The sequence below is a fragment of the Malaya genurostris genome, chromosome 1, assembly GCF_030247185.1.
Source record: "Malaya genurostris strain Urasoe2022 chromosome 1, Malgen_1.1, whole genome shotgun sequence".
Taxonomy (NCBI): domain Eukaryota; kingdom Metazoa; phylum Arthropoda; class Insecta; order Diptera; family Culicidae; genus Malaya; species Malaya genurostris.
In genome coordinates, this window is record NC_080570.1 from 12,281,790 (window position 1) to 12,305,519 (window position 23,730).

At 38.4% G+C, this 23,730-nt stretch overlaps 1 protein-coding gene and 1 pseudogene across 1 annotated transcript in view; one reads left to right on the forward strand and one right to left on the reverse strand.

Annotated features, from left to right (window-relative positions):
• Positions 1-23,730, reverse strand: part of LOC131432641 (uncharacterized) — a 57,104-nt gene that overhangs the window by 25,746 nt on the left and 7,628 nt on the right. Inside the window, exon 2 of the mRNA XM_058599050.1 lies at positions 21,795-21,811. The gene's annotated coding sequence lies outside the window, so the exon portion shown is untranslated. The remainder of the gene's footprint in view (positions 1-21,794; positions 21,812-23,730) is intronic.
• Positions 498-23,050, forward strand: LOC131425155 (uncharacterized; annotated as a pseudogene).

The window sequence follows — 23,730 nt, forward strand, 5'->3', positions numbered from 1 at the left end:
AATCAAAATCTTATATTTGAGATGAGTACATTAAGGTAGATGGTAATTTTTAGCAAATTTTCGAATGAAATTTTTTCATAAATCATTACTCAAAACTAAAATAACTGTGTAGTAAATCCTTTCTACGTAACGAACAAACAAAACCAATCATGAAACCCAGCAGCCACTGTCAGCCGATCTATCATGGAGCCCCCCGTGTGTCTGCTCTGGTCTGGTCTATACATACGACGAAATGCCACCTCGCCGACCGACCGGGTCTGCCGTAGTTCTAGGCAACGGAAGATTCATCCACCCGCGCCCGCCCAGTTTTGGGGGCGGGGAGGAGTAAGAGAGTCTAATCTTCGAAGCACAGCACGCGACCGCATCTCCACATATTAGTTTGATTACACACACACACACGCACACAACCAGATAGGTCATCCGTGTGACACAGACAGATTCTGGAGCAACACAAAGCATGCTTGGATGCAGGAGGGCTGCTAGGTTGGAAACGCAAAACCATCAAAAATTGAAACGCCAACAAACCTGGGTTGGCAGAGCAAGAGCATAGAAATGCGAAACCATGATCAGTCAGTCGTTTGTTTGCCTTCGACGGTACCAGATGTGATCCAGTGTTGCAGCAGGCGAAATAAATTATTTCGAATTCGTGTGTTCAATTTGTGAGAGCTACTGTGTGCGGATTCACTGCAGAAGAAAGAGAGCAGACCGAGCGCGAACCGCGATTACCGGGCAACTAATTGAAATTGTTTGTGATCAGCCTACTGTGTGCGCGAACGAACAAACACACCCAGCAACGCACATTGTCACTTGTCACCACAATGTTGATAACGGAGCTGATTATCACCCTGCTGCTGGGGTTACTAATCTACCGGGCCTATCGATATCTGTTTGATCGACCATCGGCCAATTTCCCCCCGGGGCCACCGCGGCTACCCCTACTCGGTGGATATCCGTTCCTGTTGGCACTCAATTACCGGCACCTGCATCAGGCTGCGGCCAAACTTTCCCAGCTGTACGGAAGCAAACTGATCGGTCTCTACCTGGGACCGCTGCCGGCCGTCATCGTGAACGATTACGACACGGTCCGGGACGTTCTCGGCCGGTCCGACTTCGACGGTCGTCCAGATTTGTTTATGGCCAGACTTCGGGATGAGCACTTCCAACGCAGAGGTTAGTTATTCAGGCAGTGGCAGTGGTAGCGAACCGGTTCATCTAAAACGCAGTACCAGTTCCGGACCGATTAAGTTTCAACCTCTCGAAGAGAGGGCAGGGAGTAGTGTAGCGCACACATCAATCTTAATTAAGCCGTTGTCTTCAAGGGTTTTTCAGCCGATGCCGTGCAGCATCGGGACAATGGGAAGTTGTTTTTTTGTTTTTACAGAAAGAAGTGAATAACAAATCAAATTCATCGCGAATTGTTACTGTTGCGTTTCGGAAAAGACTTGAACAGATAAGTAGAATGCTAGCAAAACACATTCAATCAGTCATTTTACAAAACATGGACGGAATCCATAAAAACTGAAGCATCTCACAGAATTGTGTTTACGCGTCTGCGAGTCTTGAATAACAAGTTTACATATAGAAACAAAATAGAAACCAGTTTGAATCTTCTTTTTAAGGTGACATTCTACGATCGACTACTTGGAATCTGTCATTCAAAAATTGTTTAATTTGTTATGAAACTCGTGCAACTAAGCTGGAAGCTTTTGGTAGGATCTGGTGGATTGACAAAAATCTCAACGATGGTCATAGGACAATAAGTTTTTTTGTCTACATGGTTTGTTACGCGACCACGCGACTCTGTTTGTATAGTTATTTCGTCGCCAAATTTCGAATACCAGCGAAGAAAAAAAATCTAGCAAAACATATCATAAAAGAGGAGAAGAACAATAAAAGTCATTGTAATGTTACACTATTAGAGAACTACGCTATCATAATATTTTTGGGCCGCGTTGTATACGGGGCATTCCACGCAAAATCAGCCATCCAACATTTGCTTTTTCATCTGTTTTTTTTTCGATAAAAAATTCAAAAATATTCGACACGTGTTTTTTTTCTTCAATATGGTAGGGCAACGGCTCCCTATTTCATCTGAGCTCCTATTTCCATCTCATCCCTTCACTTCATAACTTTGAACATGAATAATATTTTACAACCTACCGGAAGCAAACTGTGAAATGTTTTAAAATGATTTGAAAAGCTATTGTCACACTTTCCTATTGAAAGAAATGACTCTAAATTCTTCGGTGATCGTTTTTTTCATATAAAATAAACTCACTCTTCAATTTAGGACACATTTTCGTCTCAAGATTTACAGTTCGTCATGTTTCTGAATATCTACTAATCGATTCGTCTCAAAACATGACCACTATTTCGCACAACTACACTACCATTGAATGCTGGATGACTTCATAATAAGTTATGTTCACTTGCCACTTGTTTAGTTAACGATTAAAATCTTCAAAAATTACCCGACAAGCAATAAAAGTCTTCAAAAATATGAGATGAAAGTTTTTCACTTCGTTCACTTGATTGCGCTTTGTTTTCATCTCATTTGGTTTCGCAATGTTGCCAAGTTATCTCATAATACTACAAAACAAAAATTGTTTATCTTCTTCAAATTATCATCAAAAAGTATGTTTTTGGTATCCGTGACATTAGATTAATTATATTATTGATATTAATATTTCAATAAAACTGTTTCAGCTTCGAATATTACCAGAAAGAACGTGTTAAATACTAATGAAATAACCATTGTGGCAAATCTAGTAGCACTGGTTTCATTCCGCTATACGCCAACATAACGCTGTGAAGTGTGTTTGTGTGTTTCATCGGCTGTGCACAGAGATGCCAGATATTTTCATAGAAAATATGTATTACTTTGCATAGAAAGTCTATATCTGTTCTATCTGTTTTCACTAATAAAATGATGTTAAAAGATAGTTCTTCAGATCTCCGTAAGCCATTGCCCCATCAATTAGATAATTCAACGAGTAAATTTTTTACCAATAATAATAATGTGGAAAAATCCTGGTGGGTACGGTTGTATCGTTTGAGTTGTATATCTGGCAGCGGAGAGGCAGTCGGTCACCAGAATGTCTGCCCACCCATATTTTTCCAGCTGGCAGCGTTTAGTCAGCCATCTGGCAGCCATGCGTATGCGGATGAGAGTGTAATAGTGGAATATTTTGTTTTGATTGCTGTCGCCATTGCTAATTTATAGGATGAATAAAAGATCAACGATAGGATGAATAAAAATCCATTGAGATGAAATTAGGAGCAGAGTAGTGAAAACATCATTAGTGTTTTTAGCTGTTTAATAAATATTAGTTGAATTTTTAAGTAATGTGAATCTATTCTCAACGTTGAGCAAGGCAAATGAAGCAGTAATATGAAATAGTTACAGTGATTTTAGTGGTTAAATCGGGGTTTGAAGGCGACGTCCTTACAAATGAGATGAAATAGGGAGCCCTTACCCTACGAGATATGATTTTTGAAGTTTCGCGCCTACAAAAAAGAGCCTATTTTCAACAGCCTATACTGTAAAATCTAATAAAGATACAAAAATTCGTCCAAAATATTAAATGTGCGTCTTTTCCTTAACTTTCAAATAAGCAATTTTAACAACCTTTAAAGTTAGTTTCATGTCAAAAGTTAAAAATGATTAAACAAATAAAAAAGATTGAAACTTGGGCCTATCTTTTTCTGAATTTCGATTTTCGCTTTGATAAGTCAATTTGATATCTGGCGAAACAATAAAATTACTCGGCTTCAGTACTTCACACGGTTCTAATTAAATCAACACTAAGCGAATGACAAGCCTCTATTTAAATATTGCGTCATTACACGTTTACAGTCAATAAGGCGAAATTATCGCTAGCATTCCAATGGAAGAAAATATCGAATAGTTCCACGGATCAATTTGTGGTGGTTCTCAAACGAACAGAACTGTTGAATTTCATCCATGTTAAACGAGTTCAAGAGAATTTTTCTTCTATACAATGCTCCGGCATCTGAGTATTGTATGAAATAGATGTCACTGTTTCGGTGCGAATGGCTATCAGAACAGATCGGCCAATAAGCCACAATCATAGATTTGAGCGCGTTTTCCTCTGGTGAGAAGAACCGGTTGCAAAACGCTGGATACAGAGTTCAGTCACTTGGCATGGAATGCAGTTTTTAGTTACGTCATGATCACAGAGGCATTAAAATTTACAAAAAAAAAATACTCTGATTTCAAGCATTGGATTCACGTACACTGAGGTCTTTTTTACGCGTTTTTTTATAAAGTTTTCTACGCGAATTTACGAAGTTAAACGGTAAATAGAGTATACAGCGAAAAATATGTATAGAGCGAGAAGACTAGTGTTTGATGAACAGAGAAGATGTTTGATTGTATGATACCGGTTTAGTGACGGCCAGGATGTAGACCATGTTCGATGTACGTTCTATCATGCCTAGCCGTGTTTTGGAGCTGTGTCTATCACAAAGTACAGGGTGGCGAAATGGTAACGTATATGCACGAAATGCATAATAACGCAGGTTCAAGTCCTGTCTCTGAGCGCATCTTTTTCCAAAAAATCATCTTTTTTGTTAGGGTTTTCATTAATTTGGCTTCTCCAATATATGTTTCCACTCAGTCATTGCAAAAACTGATTTTTTGTATGTTTTATTATAAGAAAATACAAAAGAAGAAGAAATTGCTTCATTATTAGTATTTATGATTTTTGTACTTGATTAATTGAGCTGGGGTAGAAGAATTCACCGTGGTCAACAGATTCATTACTATACTGATTTGTACTCTGCTTTTTAGATGACCTAAGACTACGTAAAAACGAACTGACTTTTTCAAGTACATACGCAAAAGCCAGGGCTAAATAAATTAACATAATAATAATAATGCGCACTTTTAACACGTATAATTTTCCAGATACCAAGGAAAATCTTTTTTTTTCCATAAATACGTTTATTTCTTAAGGCAGTTTACATAAGTTTTTCTTCGCCGTAGCATCACTTTTACATAATATTCTTATCCTAATTTAATTCTAACATAGTCACAACGTTTTGAATTTATTAAAACATATTCTCTTATAGCTTAAATATCATCTTAAGTAACTCGTCATTAATTATGAAATCTACTCGGAAATATTATTTGAACCAAACGATTACCTTCTATAAATTATAAAATAAGCTGATTTTTTTGACATTTTGTTGATAATTTCATAAACTGTTTCGAGTTTGTTTGTATCATTACATAATTTTTATTCTAATTTAGCTATTGGTTGAACTCATGGACGCAGCTGGGATCAGAGCAGAGTCTTAAAAGGGGCCTTTATTAAATTGAAACTCCAATTTTCTTTATGAAATGATAAATAAGTTTCATGTATGAAAGGTCACGACAAGCAAGAATGTCTCGAACTGGGATATTGGATAGTCTACCTTGGGTACGCAAAGAATTTATTAGTTGAGATCTGACATCACGATACTCCACGCATGTCCAAACGACATGATCAATATCCCGATAACCTTCTCCGCAAGCACAATGATTAGTCTCGGAGAGCCCAATTCGAAGGAGATGTGCATCTAACGTGTAGTGATTGGACATGAGTCTGGACATCACACGAATGAAATCCCTACTCACATCCAGTCCCCTGAACCATGACTTTGTCGATATATTCGGAATAATTGAGTGCATCCACCGACCCAGATCATCTCTATCCCAAGAAGCTTGCCAGCTGGCAAGTGTTCTTTGGCGAGACGAGCTATAGAATTCGTTGAAAGCAATCGGTCGCTCATAAATTTCACCCTCAATAGCACCACCTTTGGCTAAAATATCGGCTCTTTCATTGCCAGGAATGGAGCAATGAGCCGGGACCCAGACTATAGTGATTAGATAATTATTGTTCAATATGTCGTTCAGGCACTGTTTTATTTTGCCCAGGAAAAACGGTTCAGTCTTGCCAGTCATGTTTGAGCGAATGGCTTCAATTGCACTCAGACTATCTGTGAAGAGGAAATAATGGTTTGGAGATAATGTGACGATTACACTCAAACTATAATGAACTGCTGCTAGCTCTGCTATATAAACAGATGCAGGTTCTTGAAGCCTAAATGAGGCCGAAACATTATTGTTGAACATACCAAAACCTGTCGCTTCTTCAATTCGCGATCCGTCCGTGTAAAACATTTTCTCAGAGTCAATATGCCTGAACTTACTTGAAAATATTTTTGGGATTTCCGTCGAGCGTAGATGATCCGGGATTCCACGCACTTCGCGCTGCATGGATGTGTCGAAAAATAAAGTTGAGTCAGGGACATTTAGGAGGCTGACATGGATAGGAATATATCTTGAAGGGTTGATTTCCTGTGACATATGGTTAAAATATACTGTCATGAATTTTGTTTGAGATCGAAGCTCGACTAGTCGTTCGAAATTATTAATTACCATGGAATTCAGCACCTCACATCTTATTAGCAGGCGTGATGAAAGCTCCCAAAATCGATCTTTTAATGGAAGAACTCCCGCCAGAACTTCAAGACTCATTGTATGTGTTGAATGCATGCAGCCTAAGGCAATTCGCAAACAACGGTACTGAATTCGCTCAAGTTTGATAATATGAGAGTTTGCAGCGGAACGAAAACAAACGCATCCATATTCCATCACTGAAAGTATCGTTGTTTGATACAATTTTATTAGATCTTGCGGATGAGCACCCCACCAAGATCCTGTTATTGTTCGAAGAAAATTTACTCTTTGTTGGCATTTCGTTATCAGATACCTAATGTGTCCTCCCCACTTGCATTTGGAATCGAACCACACCCCGAGGTATTTAAAAGTTAAAACCTGTTGGATCATTCTTCCCATCATATGGAGCTGAAGCTGCGCGGGATCATGCTTTCTTGAAAAGACGACTAACTCTGTTTTCTCCGCAGAGAATTCGATACCAAGATGAACAGCCCAAACGGACAAGTTATCTAAGGTATCTTGCAATGGTTTATGCAGATCAATAGCTTTGGGTCCAGTAACTGAAACCACGCCATCATCTGCCAATTGTCTTAGTGTACATGGGGTTACAAGACAGCTGTCAATGTCATTCACGTAAAAATTATAAAGGAGCGGACTGAGGCATGAGCCTTGCGGTAGACCCATGTAGCTAATTCTGAATGTTGTCAAATCGCCATATGAAAAATGCATGCGTTTCTCTGACAAAAGGTTGTGCAAATAATTATTTATAACCGCTGGGAGTCCATGTTGGTGGAGCTTGTCTGAAAGAACATCAATGGAAACTGAATCAAATGCTCCTTTAATGTCTAAAAATACAGATGCCATTTGTTGCTTTTGAGCGAAGGCAATTTGGATGTCAGACGAAAGTAATGCAAGGCAATCATTCGTCCCTTTATTTCTACGGAAGCCAAACTGAGTATCTGACAACAAACCGTTCGTCTCGACCCAAGTGTCGAGACGTCGTAGAATAATTTTTTCGAACAATTTTCTGATGCAGGACAACATCGCAATGGGTCTATATGAGTTGTGATTGGAAGCTGGTTTCCCCGGCTTTTGAATGGCGATAACTTTCACTTGTCTCCAGTCAGGTGGAACAATATTTTGCTCAAGAAACTTGTTGAACAATTCCAACAAACGTCTTTTTGCGAGGTCGGGCAGATTCTTCACCAAGTTGAATTTAATTCTGTCCAACCCAGGAGCGTTATTGTTACAAGACAAGAGTGCTATAGAAAATTCCATCATTGAAAATGGGTTATTAATAAACCCATTATTTGGAGGAGATTCCCTTATAATACTCTGCGTAGGAACAGAATCTGGGCAAACTTTCCTAGCAAAGTCAAATATCCATCGGTTCGAGTATTCATCACTCTCATTGCCCACGTTACGATTCCTCATTCGTCTGGCCGTGTTCCAAAGAGTGCTCATTGAGGTTTCTCTTGACAAACCTTCGACAAAATGTCTCCAATAGCTACATTTTTTGGCTCGAAGTATGCTCTTGTACTTGGTTTCTAAAGCCATAAGTTTTTCAAAATTCTGAGGAGTTCCTCCTCCCCGTTTTAGAAACGTCTTGCAAGCATTTTGTTTTGCGAGTTTAGCCTCTGAGCACTCTTTGTCCCACCAGGGGTTGGGAGGCCTTCTGTTAGTCGTTGGCCCAGGAAAGCGTTTAGTTTGGGATTGTTCTGCTGCCTCCAGAATCGAACAAATGAGGAAGTCATATTCTTCAAGTGGAGGGAGCTCTTCCATTGAATTCAAAATACTAGAGATACTACTTTGGTATTTAATCCAGTCGATATTTTTTGTCAAATCATATGGAATACTAGCTGAAGTAGCAATGCAATTGCTATTGCTAATTGAGATGATGATTGGTAAATGATCGCTACCGTGTAAATCAGGCAATATTTTCCAGGTGCAATCTAGTCGAATTGATGTTGAGCAAAGAGATAGATCTAATGCACTTGGGCGTGCAGGAGGTCTTGGGATCCGTGTCATGCTACCCATATTTAATACCGTCATGCTAAAATTGTCACAAATGTTTTGTATTAAAGATGATCTGCTATCATTGTAAACGGAACCCCACATCATTCCGTGCGAATTTAAATCCCCCAGAATCAATCGTGGAGCAGGAAGGGCTTCAACCATTTCATTAAGCTGTCGCTGTCCAACTTGTGCTTTTGGAGGAATATAAACCGAAGCTATGCAAATATCTTTGCCTTTAATGTTTATTTGGCAAGCAACAACTTCTATACTAGAAGTTGAAGGGATGTTTAATCTATAAAAGGAATAGCATTTCTTAATTCCCAAAAGCACTCCACCATACGGAGAGTCTCTATCGAGACGTATAATGTTAAAATCATTAAAATTTAAAGCTATGTTTGAAGTAAGCCATGTTTCGCATAAAGCAAATACATCACATTTTTGGCTATGCAATAAAATTTTAAATGAATCAAGTTTTGGCATGATACTTCGACAATTCCACTGCAGGACAGTGATTGTATCATTTGCGGCGGGTGATAAATTATCCATCAAAAGATACAAAACCTGAGACAATTGGCCATTGAGCTGATAACTGCTTCAAAAAATTTCTAGCTATTGGAAGGAATGCCATTATGAGGATCTTTAAGGGTTCAGATATATTGAATGCTGAGAAAATCCATTCAACAATTTCCGAAAACTTCAGTAATCCTGTTGGTGGCTGTGAAATAGAGCCCACAGGATTATTACCTTTTTCTGTGCTAGATCCTGGATTGGTTTGTGAATTTGACAAACCAGGAGGCACAGTCTTTGGTTTTGACTTTTTTTGTTTAACACGGGGATCTTTTTTTGAAGATGAAATTTTAGGTGCCTTTTTTGGTAATTTGGAAGAAGACTTCTTTCTCTTAACTGACCCTTGGGTAGTGATAAACGAATTACCTTCACTATTTTCGTCAGAGTCAGAGTCCTCTGGTTCCTCTAGATTTGAAAACCCGTTTTCGGTTTCCAAAGGGGGGACATCAATGACCGTTTTAAGCATTTCTGCATATGTGCGCTTAGACCGTGCTTTTAAAGAAAGCTTAATTTTGTCTTTGTGTACTTTAAATGCAGTGCATACTGAAATATCCTCATGAGGACTTTCTCCACAATAAATACATTTTTCAATTTCCTTGTTGCAATCATTATCTTTATGAGGCCCTTCACACTTAATACATTTTGGTTTATTACTACAGTAAGTAGCTGTGTGGTCGAATTTTTTGCAGTTCGTGCAATTCATTACATTTGGAACAAAAAGCCGAACAGGGAGGCGAATTTTATCGACATAGACATGGGACGGCAACGCAGACCCGGCAAATGTCACTCGAAACGAGTCTGATGGGCGATAAACTTTCTTTCCCTCTTCATGAACTACTGAGTACAGTTGTTTGCACTCCAGTATTTTCACACCCTCAAGCATAGAGTTCTTGAAACGACCAACACCATGCTTGAGTAAATCATCTACCGAAAGACTCGCTTCGGTAACAACACCGTCAATTTCGACATCTTTGGAGGGTATGTAAACTTTATACTCTTTATTGAAATGTTCCGAAGAGACAATATCATTCGCTTGTTTCAAATTATTTACTACAACACGAATTTTATCATTATTTACTTTTATGATCTCTTTGATTGAAGAGTATCGTGATGTCAAACCTTTATTAATTTGTAAAATGTTTAATGGCTTTGATATACGTCTAAAAAAGACTATCCAAGGCCCAGAAGAGCTCTCCTGATATTTTTTCGTTCGTGGGGGTATAGGATTCATGCTAGGATTTACGTCCATGGATTCATCCATCACATTAAAATTTTTAATCAAACTTTAAAATAAAAAATGAAACCAACACTACACAGTACTCAATCAAAAGGAAAAGAAAAAACTTCTACCTTGAAATTGTTGTCTATCTCCGTTGCACTGCCGTGTAGATCCTCGTTGCTCTAGATGTTCTTGTTGGTTGCTGATTGTTGGATGTGATGCTACTGCTACCTGACATCAAGCACCACTCGATTTCCGATTTACTTTTGTCTTCGCCAGCTGTAACCAGCGCAGGTCACCGGTGTATACCTGCGTGTTGTATGGCAGTGGAAAGACCGAGTTGTCTTGTCTCCTTCTTCCTTGTGCTCCGCACCGATATGCTTCTGCACCGAAGTGCCTTCGCACCGGTGTGCCTTTGCACTCTCCTGCTTCTATGTGCCTTTGCACTCTCCTTCTTCGATGTGCCTTTGAACTCTCTTGCTCAGCACTTGTGGCTGTGTATTGTGGCCTGGGTAGAGCTTGAGAAACGCCCTTTGTTGTTTCCTTCACCAGCTTGGCCCAGCATTAGGGCTCTCTTATGCAGCACGACTATACTTTTTAACGGCTGCTGCCAACAGCTCTCTACCTGTAGTTCAACCGTTGTCGTATTTAACGCGTGTAAACTAACCAGCGTTGTTAAACTGTACGCTTCTATACACAACCTTCTCGGTTGAACGGCTATTACTGAATGCAGGAAAATCTTCATACGTTTCATTTCACTGAAAAGAATCTCGATTTTCGTACACAACCTTCGCCTGCGTTCACTCGAAGGTCATGCTCTCACCCTTCTAACGTAGGGGAAAATCGGCAGTCTTAGACCATTGTTCAGTTGTTAGTAAAATGCATTTGAAAATTCCGCACTCTGGCATTTTTGCATACCTTACCTTCATTATGTTTTTTTTGTAAACAGATTTTTTGTAGTTCATACTTGAAAGTTCTTGATATTTAACCAAAGCTTCCCTCCTAGTGGGTGCCTTCGGTTACAACTATCGTCAAATATCATAATTCAATTGTTAAATGTTTCAATCAGGCGCGTATACCAGCGGGGGAGGGGGGTTAAGGTGTTCAAACCCCTTCTCTATAAATATGACTGATTTCGCGCCAACTGGATTTGTTGTCTCAAAAAGCCACTTTGCATACTTTCCAAAATTTATCCAGACTGTATTTTGAAAAGGGCTAAACCAATTTTTTTCAAAGAGCGATTATTGAAAATGATAAGTCTTACAAAAAAGTGTTATACTAGTGATTTTCACAAAATCAGTCAAATTTTTCAATAAAAATAGTCAAAATCCTCGTATTGTGTCCTACACTGAAAAAAAATTATCAAAAAAAAATTTCAAATCGATTTGCAAAACAAAACCATTATCGACCTTGATAAAATTTTGTCCCAAGATAGGTTACCAACCGATCGTGAATTGCAAGGTGGGAACATTAAAGGTAAAACAAATCACAAAAAAAACTATTTCTTGTCCAAACTGAACATTTCATCAAGTGTCTTTTTATTAAAAACTAAACCAAACTGGAAGTCATAATCATCCAAAATTCCAATACTTCTCAATTTGTGAGAAAATTTCACCCAATTCCCTATTGCTAGTTTGCCCGATATTTGCAGAAAGTATCAGGGCTGGATAAGAAAAATGTTGTGTTAGAAAAACCTTTTTCTTTTCAAAACGCCCATCCCTCAATATATGAATGGTTGACAGGGAACACAATTGTCGATGTTGGGGTAAAATTTCATTCAAATAAAGAATGGCGTTTTTCGTAATTTGACTTCAATTTTTTAAGATCGATTTTTTTCAGTGTAAATTCTATAAATAATTTTCTATTCGAAAATTGGACCCATTTTGAGAATTTCAACAGCTCAACAACTTTTTGAAGGATTTGTCATTTTTCTACTCTAATTATTCGCAAAAAAATGGTAAAAATGATAAAACAAAGTATGTAATGTGACATTTTAAGACAAAATTTCAATGGCCATTTGATAAAATTCTACCAACCGCGAATATTTAAGCTGCGAATATTTAAATCAATGAATAATTTTCAACAAACGACTTTATCAAAAAAAAAAATCAAAGAAATTGATAAAACTTTGAATAATACTGTTCCTTGTAAACCAATAAAAAAAGATTGAGGTGGCATTTGCTCACAAACTCGTATTTTTACTAGAAGTAATACCGTAAATTATGATGTACAAAATAATGAAAAAAAAATGCTTATTTTTAGCGAAATTGATTTCTACACTTGATGCAATACATTCACTTCGTATTTTTGCCTTTCTCATTGCCACTGTAAAAACCTACTTTTTTAACTGATCTTCAAGGTGTAGTTCCTAAACTATTTTTCAACACCTTAGGCATTCCTTTACCTTCATGTTCGAAAACTAACCGTAAGTATAAACATTCGTTTTTTGTACCAATCGAAGATCGGCTTAGTAATGGTACGATGGTAAATCCGACCAAAAATGTTTTCGAGAGACAGGGGGTGCTTCTGGAGACATTTATCCTTGAAATTTGGTGTACTGATGAAGCCAGATGTAACGAAGGGCTTACAGATCACCTGCTTAACCACAAATTCGGAGGGTTTCAAGAACGGATAAGCTCGGTTTGGCGACGATAGCGCGTTGATTCATAAACAGTGCATTCCGAAAAAAAGAAAAATGTTCGAGTCAACAAATTGAAGTCTTGTAGATGAGAAATCAACTAACTTGTCCCCTTTTTTTTCAATAGGTATCTTTTTCACTGATGGAGACAGCTGGCGAGAGCAACGCAAGTTTTTCCTGAAAACTTTGCATCAATTTGGATTCGGCCGGCGTAGTCCCGAAGCGGAAGCGGACATGAATGCTGGCCTTGGGGAACTGATAAGCTTGCTGCGCGATGGACCGAAGTACGACCACGAGATGGCCCTGATCGACGAGAAGGGATTCGTACTCTGCCCGACAGTATTTTTCGCTGTATTCTCTAATGTGATACTGAAAATGCTGATCGGAGCCCGTTTGGAGCGCGAGGATCAAGGTGTTTTGTTCGAGTGAGTTTTCAGTAATTGCATTTCCGAAAGTTCAATAAACCATACGGGGCTTGATTTAACAGGGTCGGAAAGAATGCTATAGCATTTCATCGAAACGGTGATGACTACGGAATGTTGCTGAGTTATATTCCTTGGATACGGTATCTGTTTCCGACCACGTCCAAGTACAATGTACTGCGCGAAGCTAACCAGAGGGCAAATGCAGTTATTCTGAGTTTAGCGGAAAAATGCGAACAAAATTACGATGAAAATGATATTCGTTGCTTCATTGATGCATACATTAAGGAGATCAGGGCAGCTAAAAGTGGCGCGTCTACCGGAAAAGACGAATTTGGCTTCCAATGTAATAAAAAAATCTGATTTAAAATCTTGTTCGCTTAATCCAAATTTATGTTGTAGACGACCAACTGGTGATTGGATGTGCGGACTTCATGGTACCTCCGCTTTCAGCGATTCCCGTTCACATTTGTCTGATTCTCGAACGGTTGCTGGAAAATTCGGAGGTTCAAGGAAAGATGTTCGATGAGATTAATGCGATTGTGGGAACCAACCGCCTGCCGTCGTTGGATGATCGAGCGAATCTACCGTACTGTGAAGCAGTTATCCGAGAGGGTCTTCGCATTGACACGCTGGTTCCTTCGGGAATCCCTCACGTAGCTACCAGGGATACTGAACTCAACGGCTATCAAATTCCCAAGGGAACAGTCATTATCAATTCACTAGACGTCATTCACCATCAGAACGAAATATTTAAGGACGCGAACAGTTTCACTCCGGAACGATTTCTTAACCCCGTCGATGGTAAGCTGGCTATCGAACAGGACAAATCGCTGCCGTTCGGAGCCGGTCGGCGCGTCTGTGCCGGGGATCAATTCGCTCGAAATGCTCTCTTCTTGACGATCACGGCACTGGTACAAAATTTCACCTTTCAGCTGCCGAATGGTCGAACCAAACCGGATTTGGATGCTCGATTAACTGGCGTCATTCGCTCGACCCCAGACTTCAGAATGAAGTTCGTCAGTCGTTAATAAGAATATCATTGAACAAACAATATACGGTGAACTATTTGCGGTGCATTTGAATCAATAAATGCATTTTTTACCCTTACAAGTTGGCACTTTGTAAACCGATTTTTTCCCTTGGACGGAGACAAAAACTTAGCGTAAAACAGACTGATATTCGCTGGAAATCGATTATCATACACGTGCAGTAATTAGCGAAATGTTTTTGGGATAGCTTGAAGCACATCCTAGTACAAAATGTGTTGTAAAAATTAAATCTGTAGTTTTTAATTCAATCCCAAATCGTTGGTGGTTCGGAGAATAGCGATTGTTTCCTGACGTATCCAGAAATTTTTCGAATACTCCATGACGAATAGATGACTGAACATTCTGAAGTGTGATGTTCAATAATAGTTTTTTTTTCTGTGTAAGGTCACGGCTTCTAGCTATACTTTTATCTCTCTATGTGTTGAGTAAATGTTGATTTGTAGATGATCCTGTAGAAAGTAATAAATGGTAAACTGTTTACAAAAAGGCAAGACATAACTGTTTTCGAATTACCCCAATTGAAAGGTTTGTGAGAAGTCGATTTAATTATACACGAACAAATTTCATGATTTTGTGAACAATAAATACTAATAATCTTGTCATCACTTTCGGACAACGTCAACTAGGTTATTAGTTTTTTGCTCGGGTATTCAAAGGCATCCGTCAACGTACCAAAATATCGGAAACCTTCGAGGCATGTTTCTGATCGCAGATGGCCGTAAATACAAACTGTTGTGTTGTTGTAATGTTGTAACGTTTGACAGTTATTTGCATTGGGTTTGAGGCTACTCACAGCAAACAGTTACTTCCATTTATTCATTGCTTCGATTTCCAGTCATTGGATTGTAAAATTCAACATGTTTAATATTTAATTGTATATTTTCGAAGCATGAAATACGCGAAATGAAATACCAACGGAACGGCTCATTATCCTTTTCCTGACCAAATTACAGAAACATTGGACTGTGTGAATTTGTGTGATAATAATTACTAGGTTTCCTCGAAGTACATTATTATCAGATAACAGAAAGGGAGAAGGTTGTGTGCAGCTTCTACCAATCTTTTTGACCTACATAAGGCGTGGCCGTTCATTGTTTACTAACACACGTGCGTCAATCTGTATCTCATGCTTTCATGTAAATGTTGAAATCCTATTTCCTTGTACAGTCGAAATTGATAGTACCTTCCCAGGCCCGGAATAAAATTCTTAATCTACGATGCAGCTCCAATCAGTTGCAGTTTGTCCGTGGGTTCAGTGAAGTGCGTGTTGCAATGTTTGTCACTCCGACTATTTTCATATGGTTGGTGGCGCTTGCCTTAGTTAGTGTTCAATGCTACAAGTTCCTATTCGGTAAACCGCCAAACTTTCCGCCTGGTCCACCTCGACTTCCATTGATTGGTAGCTATGGAATAATGCTGTTCATCAACCGACACCATCTGCACAAGGCTGCCGGGAAATTGTGTCATTACTATTCTGGGACTGTACTTGGGTCCTTTTAAAACCATTTTCGTGAATGACATGGACACGTCGAAGGAGGTGCTGAACCGGGTAGAGTTTGACGGCCGGCCGAACGTATTCCTGGCACGGATGCGCGACAAAAACTTCCAGCGGCGGGGAATCTTCTTTACCGAAGGTTCCGACTGGAAGGAGCAACGGCGCTTTACGCTCCGATATCTTCGTGACTATGGCTTCGGTCGACGGTTCGACGAGCTGGAGGCGGAAACCAATGCCGAAATTATGACGTTTATTGAAATGCTGAAGTACGGACCACGGTACGAGCATGAGCGAGACTTCATGAAGGATGGATTCGTCAAGTGTCCGGCAGTGTTTTCGGCCTGCTTCGCCAATCCATTTTTGCATGTGTTGTGCGGCGAACGGATTCCGCGACAGGACGCAGCAGCTTTGTTCAAGTAAGTGTCACTGAACCCGTAGCAGTAGTCAAGTGTCAATCATTGTATAGACATGTGCTGATAACTCATCCCGAAGCAAGGGTTGTTCTTGTGATGCGAAATCACATCAAAACTAGCTACAAATAAAAGGTTTGACAGCAGTTAGAGGGGAAACTGGGTAACAAGCGAAAACGACATTAGTTTATAAAATTATGGGTCTGTGAAACGGAGTAGGCGTGCGAGTCGGTCGTAAAAATTTCGCTCTTGCCAAAGTTTCTGAAAATCCCATTTAACGATGACAAAACCGCTCTTAATTCCCGAATCTAGTGTCGACAGGGACCTCATAACGTAATACGTTACCTCAAACAGATATCCCGTGCAGCTTCTTGGACAACTGGATATTTGGTGCAATTCTCATCCTCATTTATTGCTTTCGCTTTGCTTTCACAGACACAATCGATGTGGTGGTTAAAATTGATTCAGAACATGTCCTCTGAGGTCGATCTTAATTCGCTGAATTAGTTTCTGACGAACAGCAGCACACCTCCGTTTTGTTGTGAACTCATCAATCATTCTATTGTATAGCATAAGAGCTTTATTCTCACGCAAGTTTGTGTAAATAATTTTAGATGCGAAGATTGTACTGATTTATAGGTTATTATTCATGTTCAATTTGAATTGTTTTTATAATTTAATTTATATCTCGATTTATTGGGAAAAGTATGTCACACCTCAATTGGACACAAATCTACCGAAATTATTTACCGTACTGAAACTGCACCTAGGATACTTTTAAAATAATTGAAATTCCTTCAATTGTGAGAGAAAAAATCATAAACACTAGATATCAAACAGTTTATTTTATTTTATTTTATTAATGATTGGATCCACTGGAAAATTGCTGCTGGGTGCGCCAGCCTCAAGACTTGTTACACATAATTCTTTATTGGATGGTCGACCCGGGACTGGTATCTATTGTCGTGGAATGAGATTCGATTAATCATCTTCGCTGGGTGGTTTCTGCATCGTATTTCAATCTCTGCGGAGAATGATTTTCAACAAAGTGTCGGTAGTGTTTAAATTGAATGTTGTTTAGAAAGCCAGGCAGCTATGAACGCAACTATAAGCTCAGTTTATCAACTTCTGTAAACGTTCTACGGGTTTCCGTCCATACAAATATTGAATGGGCGGATAAATCTGATGGTTTTTGCAATAATCTCCACAGCAAATCCTTAATTAGTTTGTTATTTGTTTCTACAGGTTTTAGTTATCCAAAATCGTGCTGTTCAAAACACCACATTCTGAATTCAAAACGAACGGATCGAAGTTCCGATTAAATTATGAATATAAAAAATTGTATAGTGCTAACTTTACTTTTCTTTTTTAATAATTCTTAACTCAATTAAAAGGTTGGCTATTCTATGCACATTCTTTTATTATCTAAGAAGTTTGATTCATTACAAATCTATATGAGCTTGTCAAGAATTCGGATGCTATGGTCCGTTTTCAGTTGTTTTGAGAAGGCTCCGAAGCCATCTAAATACGTCTCATTGCCCACTTGTTGACCATGAGGCGTTTACTGCCTACTAGAAATGAGCTAGCGCCCAGTGGTGGGCTGTATGGACCACCTTGGGAATCACTGATCTAACGTTATTCGGTATGACATCTGCCAAGTAACTAGTCAATCACGTTTCGGGATAGGATTGATGTATGTTTTAATTACTTTAAGTTTCAATCCTTCTCCGATACGTGGAACTGCTATACGACTTGAGCTGCCCTGGAGATCTGACGAAACAACAGCTCAGGAAAAACCTGTTTCCAACCACTTAGTGGTGTAATAATACCTTTTTTATTACCAATAATATGAGAAATTAAAATTTCTGAATTTTTGACTACTACTTCCGGAATCGGAATAGCAAAATAAATTTTTAGGATTACAAACTAACAAGTTTATATCGTCACCTGGATCGAAGACTAAGACTAATGTTAACACACTCCATCCTAAAATTCCGGAACAAGAAGTTGGATCCGAGTAAAATTTTATTGCAACCTTTGAGATTATAGAAACTTCGATTCGAGCCAATGCATATATAAATTGGTTGAATGAATTGGATGTGACTTCCTATGACTTGTTGTGAAGATTCTGACCCTTAATTCCGGTACTTCTGGAACCGGGAGTCGGTAAAGCAAAAGTTATTTCGAATAATCATCAATTTACAAGACCTACATATTCAAATTGTTTTAATCACGCAGAATTTTACGTTCTTTGCATCGTTACTGAAATATCAGCTAGAAATTTTAAACATTCCTCATCTTATAATTTCGATCAATAATTCCGAAACCGGATAAAAATCGTGAAGTTTGTGGGGAATGCTTTTTATAATCCTGAAATAAGGTTATTTGAGGTTTGAAACCGTCTCAAGTGTTTCCATATTCTAATCCAGAGCCCAGAGTTATTGAAAAAACTGTTATTGCTCGTTAGCTACGAAAATCGCACTACATTCAAATCAATTGATAGCACTGGCTTAGCTGAAGAGCCCTCTTCGCGATGGTAAATAACAAACAAGAACTAGAATAGAGCAAATATGTTTGTTTCTTATCTCCTTCCTGCACTGATACGTGCAACAATGAATACGAAAATGGAAGCATGGGGAGTAGGTTGATGCGTATTGCGAAGTCGTTGCACTCCAGTAGGATTTCGGAGATATAACCCTTGGAGTGAAGTATTTTATCTGGAAATAGATTAACCGATCTCAACAATCTTCCATTTTTGGTGGCATATTCGCACAAGTGACGTATGCGACAAACCACACTCTTATTTTTTTCGAAGGTGGCTGAATCGATCTGAAGAATCTCAGAACCGTTTGGAAGCTACTGTTGATCAAGTTCGGAACGTGATTGGATGAAATATTCGGCTTCGGAGATATAATCGTAAAAGAGACGTAACGCCATCTTTAATATTCGATCAACTTTCTCGATAACGATGGCGCAACAGATTTCGACAAACTAAGACTCATGCCAAAGCTACCAACAAATAATTAATCAAGTTTGAAGCCGAACAATTCTGTTTCGGAAAACAAAATTTTATAAATAGCCAATTCGTGTGAAAAATTTTCGCGGTGACAAAAAAAAATTGACAAGGAAAAGTCATAGTTGAGTTGGATTGAAAGTGCGGGTGGGTAATGACAGAGACATAACGATGGCGTGAATACGAATAAAACTGACATACTTTTTCCACACATCCGAATATCGATAATCGCCCATGGTGGTTGATTGATTGTGTCAATTTTGCAAGCTTTCATTGTAATGGTACAATTTTAAGGCATTTTTAATTAAAAAATCTACAACAAATCGTTTTTAGCCCTCTAGCATTTTAAAATTTAAGTTAGGAATTAATATAACATTAATTTCAATAACGTTCTTGTCGAACCCTTCTCTAAAATAAAAATTGTATGAGAATTTCATAAAGAGTGTAACCGGGAAATTAAATTGATATAAGCTATTTATTAATTTTAAGCTGGGTTGACATAATGTCGCCATAACTAAGATCAGTTTTCGCCATGACTGAGAAGGAAACATATATTGGAGAAGCAAAATAAACCCACAGAAAAGATGATTTTTTGAAAAAAAAAACGCTCAGAGACAGGACTCGAACCTGCGTTCTAATGCAATCCGTACATCCGCGCTACCATTTCGCCACCCTAAGCCTTGGGATAGACACGGCTCTACCACACGACCAGGTCTGGCAAAGCGTACATCGAACGCGGTCTAAATCGTAGCCGCCTCACGACCGGTATCATATAATCAGACAACAAACACTTGTCCTCTCGCTCTTAACCGATTATTCCTCTCAAGCACTGGGTAGGAGAGTATATCTATAATAATTCTTTTCTGTGAGTTTCTCATTTATTTGGCTTCTCCAATATATGTTTCCATTCATTCATTGCAAAAACTGATATAAGCTGTTTGAAAGGGTTTTGTGTTGGAGATGATTTTCCCAAAATTTCAATCCTTTAACTATCATATTTGTGGATATATTTCAGTACATATAAATTCAAGAACCTCTTTAGCAAAAAAAAGAGAAAAAAATCAGAAATATTTAAGACATTATGGGACTTTTTCTTTTTTTGTTGAGAATTTTTCAAATTGTGTTTCATGTATAAAAAAATGTATGCATACAAACGAACTGTTTCCCTACATTATTGCTAGCTAAATCTAGACGAGCGTACGGGCGTGTGCAAATAATATTATAAATGAATTTTTTTATCATTCGTAATTACGTCAATACTCAAGCCCTCGGCTCAAGTTGTAGATGGAAACGCATTCAAGTTCAAAGGGAACGTGATATATGATTTCAGAACTACCTACCATGCGTCTCCATCTGATGATAATTTGATGGAGACGCGTGGTTTTTTGGTTGATTTATTATTTTAAAAGTCTGATATCCTTCCACAAAACTGAAAATAATAAAGCATAATGTACTCAAAAATGGTTTATTTTCTATGTAAAATCTAGAGTGGTACCAAAATTTCGAATATTTTTTCACAAACGAAATAAAATTTGAAAAATTCTGAAAACAATCGGTTTTTCATAATGCCTAAAATATTTCTGGTTTTTATCCATTTTTTTGCTGAAAAGGTTTTTGAAGAATTTAAATATAATGAAAATCAGAAGAATCACCCTAACTCCACAAATATAGCAATTAAAAGGTTAAAGTTTTGGGAAAATCACGTTGTCCCATGCCCTGGTTGTTTCAACTAAAATGTTTTTTATTTAACTATCTGTTGATTTTATCATAACCAGTCAGGTGAACGAAATTGCTGTATTTAAATGCTGTCACTCGCTGGGAATTTTTCGTTTATGGTGTATGTCATTGCTCAACTGTAACTGTTCATTACCCGTTTGTGATACGTGTCTTTGCTAGGTGTCATTGCTAAACTGCCAGCACGATAAATCAAAGATCTCGGGTAATTTTTTCAAAATGGCGTATAAGCAGTTTCTTTTTAATCACTCTCTCTTTCGATTATTGTGATGTGAATAAAAAATTTTTCTTCGATGTCACTATTCTATTTGAAAGTCGAAAGTTTCGGGTATCATTTCATGCAAAGAGTTGAGTGATAAACGTGGAAACCGCTTGGTTATTAATAGAAGAGAAAGTAAGCAAAGAGAAACTGTCACTTGCTCTTACGGCCTTCTTAAAAATCAACCGAGAAATGACAGTTTAGTTAAAGCAGCAACAAATTAGTTGTACCAAATTTTAATCAATCAAATTAAGAAAAACAACTAACATTTTTGTTGTTTTACGATCACTAGCTATTGCGTGTATGACTCATTTCTCTACAGCTCTTCAGTTTAAACTCAAACAACCTTTGGTAATCTTGACTACGAAAATATATTTTATCGTGTCGAGTTGAACACTAGAACTCAACAATATAAGTTTGTTTTCTAAAGATAAAAGCTACACTGCACTTTTTATTGGACTAAAAACTAAAAATTAAAAAATTAAAACACTAAAATTACTTACCACACCAAAGGAAGTTCCTGAAAAGAAAAAAAACAATAGATAATTGGTATTCGATTTCTATTCTCACAGGGTCGGAAGGAACACCTTGACTTTTCAACGCACGACCGACGACTTCGGGACCATTCACAGTGTAATGCCGTGGTTGAAAAACTTTTTCCCCAATGCAACCAACTACAACAAAATCCGAGATAATAGTCTAGCCGTCAGCGCGTTCATCGAAGCAATCGTCCAAAAGCACTTGGCTAGTTACGATGGCGACCACGTTCGTAGTTATCTGGATTTGTACTTCAAAGAGATGCAGAAAACCGTCCCGAAGGAGGGTGACCGTTTCAGTTTTCAATGTTTGTTAGATTTCCATTTTTTTTTTATTTAAATTTTTCGATTCTATTGAATTCATCTGGCTTTTTTCAGACGACCAACTGGTTCTAAGCATAGTGGACTTCTTTTTCCCGACTATTTCCGGTGCCACAACACAACTTGCTATGCTGCTGGAGCGACTTTTGCTGCACCCAGAGGACTTTTGCTGGTCCGGAAAATGCAAACCGAGATCGAAGATGTGGTTGGCAATGGTCGACTTCCGTCACTTGACGACCGAATCAATCTGCCCTACACGGAAGCTACGCTGCGTGAAGGAATGCGCATTGACACTTTGGTTCCGTCCGGATTTGCGCATTTGGCTCTGGAAAACACTACCCTGCTGGGATACCAAATTCCGAAGGACACCATCGTGTTTACAGGATTAGATGCGGTGCATCATCAGGAGGATGTTTGGCCAGATCCGCACAACTTCCGACCGGAACGATTCCTAGACAGCCAAGGAAAGCTACCGTTGGCTAAGGATGTTTCGATTCCGTTTGGAGCCGGGAAACGATTGTGTGCCGGAGAAACCTTTGGCAGAAATACTTTCTTCTTGATTGCGTCTGCACTAGTACAGAATTTTAATTTTCAGATGCCACCCAGTGACAAACTGCCCGATGTGAACAAACGAATTACCGGTTTAATCATTTCACCGCAGGATTTCTGGGTTAAGTTTGTGCCTCGTTGAGGTAGCAGTCAGCAAATGTTCGAATGAATTAAAGTAATTTACTGTCAAAGCAGAGGAAAATATGAAGAGTTTTTTAAATGATCAAAGCACGTAACAGAACGCCATGATATTTCGTGCTGGATACGGTTTTCGACGGCCTGAACGAAGCTTCAACCGATCATCATTCATTGACCATAGTTCACAGTCAACAGTCAATTAACATGAGCAGCCTGAATAAAATAATTTTATTGTACTAGCAGCTTAAATAAACTTACTTCTTTTTTATCCATGCTATACCTACGTTAAAATAATGGAAATTCTAGACCAATGGTTCCCAAACTATTTTGGTCGAATTGCCATTTTAAATATATTATTCGTTCTACTGCCCACCAAGTAGAAAACATTATTAAAATTCTGCGACAATCAACAATTTTGTAGTTGACTCGAGATTTAAATATAAAATAGATAGAAATGATACAAAAAGTAATTTGCTTCCAAATCCCTACGCGATAGAAACTTAACCAGAAGTTCTTTTCTAGCCGGAAGTTATCTGCGTTGTGTATCATAACATCCACAGTAGTTCAGTTGGCAGAGCGATTTCCCCGCATTGGAGAAGGTTGCGGGCGGATTTTTTTAATGTCTCTAAAAATCTCATTTTATCAGTCATAGATTCAGACCGTCTTTTCGTTGGGTAATGGAGAAAAGTTTTGCATAAGGCGTGTATTCTTCTGGCGTATGTGAACAACACTATGATTTTTTAGGAGCTCGCTCAAACGTAACTTTTCGAGTCATTTCTAGTTCTGGTTTTACTTCTTGTATCAGAGACAAAAATGAAACCATTTTATATCAAACCGTTTATTTGCGACTCTCAAGCAACGACTGTGTTTATTACATTTGTTAGTATTTGGTTCT